Genomic DNA, 4532 nt, shown 5'->3' on the forward strand with positions numbered 1-4532 from the left:
GAAAAATTAAACTATTGGTAATGGTTTCTAACTGTATTAGAAATCTGATTTGCAAAATATATTTATATATTATATTACTATTTTATGAAAAATGTTTGCAAAAGGTTTTAACCCCAGGATCCATCCAAGTGGAGAGTGCTTTGTGGGCAATGTTCTGATGATTATGGGCTGAGAGATTATGTATAAGAGACCATTATAGGGCTGATTATTTTATGGGCTTTATCTTACATAAGTTCATTATCCTTGGGTCGTTATAGGGTGGCTGGATCGAAAGATCATTTAGGTATAAATGTTGGGCCCAAAATGAGCCCAAATTGATTGGGTTAGGGGTTCATTGTCATGAGTAGTGAATTTGGCCTAACCTCTTTCAGAGTTAGGGCCAAACCCTTATGGACTAGTGTGGGACCTTTGTGGGTCTCATGCATTATAATATTCAAGCCCAAAGTGGCCATGCAACACCTTGGGACATGAACCATTAGAGAAAATAGGCATAAGGCCCATTACTAATATGATAGTTAAGTGATCACATAATAACTTAAGTAATCACATGATTAGTTAAATGTCATGTAACTTGCGTTGAAAATGGGCATGGATCTGGGTATGGAGCACCTATCTTCTTAATAAGATAATGTTTATCAATTAAAGACAAAATCTTGATCCAAATTTGATTTAACTCAGCTCCTAATTAGATTAGGAGAATGCTCTATATAAAGGAGATAGAGGGGAGAGTCCAATTAAAAACCAGTTGTCTCCATTCTCTTGCTCTCTTATGTTCTTCCTTTTCTCCAAAAAACCCTAATTTGACCTAGCTTTGATCACGACTGATTTTTATTAGTCTTCCACTATGTTTTTGTAAGAAAAACATCAGGGTACATTAGGTTTACATACCCTCTTCGATCCAAGCAAGTTAGAGACCGTTTTTTGCTGAAACGGTGTTGCTGAATTGGCTTCACATACACACTACGCCATCTTCAGTGGGAGGTTAATTTTAGGATTGATATTGGGCATGAACTACCACTTTGGGAGTTGCACACTATGGTATCTGTATTGAGTATGATCAGTTTTAATTTGGGTTTCAAATCTAGTCCAATTTAGTACAAGATTGATCTTGAAATTTCAGATTGCAAAATATCCGGGAAAATGGTTCCCGAATTGGGTTAGAAACTTTTTGAAAATTCAGCTAGCTATTAAACCTAGTTCGGCCACATCAAATATGACTGCTAAACCTTCCAACATTAGTGAGAGTGGATGGATGGAAAATTTTCTTATTTGAAGGGTAACTTGAAGAATTTGGGGGTGAAATTTAGCAAATGGATGACCAAACGGTTTAACAAGGTAATTATGAGTTTGATGGCCTCAAAGCCATGCCAGAAAAGGAGTTTTTGATTTAGAGGGTTGTAACTAGTGATGGTGACTAAATCAAAATCTTTCTTATTTAATGGGTAAAATGGAGAAATTGGAGGTGAAATTTGGTGGACGGATGAGCAAAGGGTTTAGGAAGGTAATGATAAGGTTTAATGGTCTTAGTATTCGGACCCAAAAATCAGTTTATAATTTGGAGGGTTGTGTGGCCAATGTGAATGGATGAATCAGAATCTTTTTATTTAAGAGGTAAAATAGATAATTATGGGGTGAAATTTGGCACATGGATGATCAAAAGGTTTAGGAAGGTAATGATAAGGTTCAATGGCCTGAAAAGCTAAGATGGAAAAGGAATTTTTGATCTGGAGTGCTGGGGTTAGTAAGAGTGGGGATAAAATGGGGAATTTGAGGGTGAAATTTGGAGGATAAATGACCAAAGGGTTTAGGAAGGTAATGGTCTGGAAAAGGAGTTTTTAATTTGGTGGTTTATAGCTAGTAAGAGTGTTCAAACCGAAATCTTTCCTATTTGAGGGAGTTTCTAATTTGAAAGGTAGCGGTTGGTCAGAACAGCTGAATTGAATCTTTCTTATTTATGCAGTAAAATAGGGAATTTGAGGTGAAAATTTCCTATTTTCAAACATGGTAGGTAAGTGGTTTATAGCCTCAGGATGGTGATGGTAAGGTTTGATAATCTTTAAAGTTGGATAAGAAAGGGAGTTTCTTATTTAAATGGTGGTGACCAGTGAGAATAACTGAAATAAAATTTTGTGTATAAGAAGTAAAATAGGGATTTGGGGGGTGAAATTTAGTGGGTGGGTATCCATGGATGTTTAAGGGTGATTGGTGGTTTTTTTTTTTTTGTGTCAATGGTCGTGTTATAGTAGGAGATCTCAGATCCAATGATTTCTGCTAATAGGGAGAGTCAAAACAGAATCTTCATTTGATGATGTGTCAAATTCATGTATGTGGCAAAGTTTAATCATGTCAGGATGCATAGATTGCAAGATTTAGGCTTGGGAAGTGTCGAAGTGCCAAATTCATTGTAATGAATCTTTGATAGATGGATAGCAAAAACTAGGAATCTAACAAGAAAATTTGGTTTGATTGGTAATCTTAGTGTTTTGCAAATGATAAAGAATGTTCATGTGTTAGAAGTGATAATGGGGAACGATTGGGACTGTTGAAGGGGAATATTGTAGATTTAAATGTATTTGAGTTAAGAGTTGGTTTCATAGGTTTTAAAGCATTTTGAAGAGGGTGGAGAAGTCTGATTGAGTGTTTGAGGTGTAGGAATGGGTTGGAAAAGGGGCTAAGCAAAAATCAGGTGCTAACACCTACGATCCAAAGGTAAAACATTTTAAAGCATTACAAAGTAGAGAGATTCCAAAAGGTTTAAGATGAGAGAAAAAGGGATTTGATTGGTAAAGGAAGATGATGATGGATAATTTGGCTTGACCTATTAGCACACAGACACGTGGAACGACTAGATGATTAGATGATGACTCGGTACTTTCTACCACTTCAGCAGGCTAGATCAGCTCAGGTATCTCGCACACCTCGATCAAGATCGAGGTCCAAGCAGCTTGTGCCGACCTGACCAATCGAGGTGCCACATAGCCCACTTCTAGAAGTTAGATAGCTGTCTTTAACCTTTTTGGGATCACAATGCACGTCTGCAAAGCCTCATTCTCATCCCACTCAGATCGGAGAGACTCGATAAGAGTTATCAGCTCACATGAAGTCCATATTTGAGTGCGGAACAAAGTCTTGGTAACGCAGGCTGGGGATCTCGGAGTTGTTTCGTAAGTTCTACGGCAGCTCGCCTGTATAAGGGCTTCAACCCCAATGTTAAAGGTACGTGCAATATTAACTCATTATTTCTCTTGCTTACAAGCTTTTCGGTTTGCAAACTCTATTAGCTAACTTAAACATCGAAACGCCTACACCGCATAAGACACCACGGGTCCTCTAATCATACTTTCTTACACCTTCAGAAGCGACGGGATCATGCACTATCAGAAGAAATTACAAACATTGAGTATTTGGGGGTGAAAGATAGCTAAAGAAGGATTTTATTAGAGATGATTAAGATTTAAAATGATAATATGGTTTTTATATTTTGAATTAAAAAAATAAACCACATGTATAAGAAGAAAGAAGAGGAAGAGAAGCTTCGCCTTCCTCGAGCTTCATTTCACTCCATCGCTGAAGTATGTACTTCTACTTTTTGAAGGATGTATAAATCACTTCATTAAACTTTTAAAAAGGTGTGGAAATGTCATCCACTATGAAAAGGTTTTAGTATCGAGGATGGAGCAAAAATTTTTTTGCCATCCTTTTTCGCCTATATAATATATCATATATGGATATAGATTTATCCATCTGTATACACGGATGGATATAGTGAATCAGTCCACTTCTCACTTTCCTCCGACTGAAAATTTACTCCAAAATCCCCATTCCTATTTCTAAGCATGTAAACCATTCATGTTTGTTTTTTTTTTCCACTCCCAACAAACAATCTCAACTCGAGTGCCTCACTCTTATACGTCTCTTTAGTTCTAGAATCTTCGTTTTTATATCGAACTATTCAGCATGGTGTATTATAGTCGTCAGCTATGATGTATTATAGGAAGCATGCTCCTTCATTTCAATGTCCTTTGACGTCAGCCAGGTAAGGAAGCAGCCTCAAACATCTTCTCCATTTTATGTTAAAGTCCGATTCATCTAAATGTCTTATTTCTATTACATGAAGCAATATCTAGGTGGCTTAGAGTTCTTTATTTCTTTCTTTCCTTTCTCTAATCAAAGATTGAAGTTGTTTTGTTCAACTAATGATTTTAACAATGAAATATAGAAGGTGTTTTGTATGAGAAAACGGTGCCACATCAGTAATACATCAGAAAAAAGCGATGCTTCAGAAAACAGTCTCTTATTTGGCTTTGTTTTTCTAGAAAAAACGTTGCTTCATACTACACCTTGGAAATCGGGAAAGTGTGGTCTGAATTGAAACGTCAAATTCAATGTTTTCTCAAAAAATAGCCCATTGCTGCTAGTGGTGCAATGGCACTGGATAATGTAAACCAATGCTGAAAACATTTATATGGCATTTATATCAAACAAAACAAGTGTTGTTTTCCCATAAAACATCTTATGTAGCACAATCGATG

The sequence above is a fragment of the Nelumbo lutea genome, chromosome 6, assembly GCF_056320005.1.
Source record: "Nelumbo lutea isolate HS-2025 chromosome 6, American lotus-T2T, whole genome shotgun sequence".
Lineage (NCBI taxonomy): Eukaryota > Viridiplantae > Streptophyta > Magnoliopsida > Proteales > Nelumbonaceae > Nelumbo > Nelumbo lutea.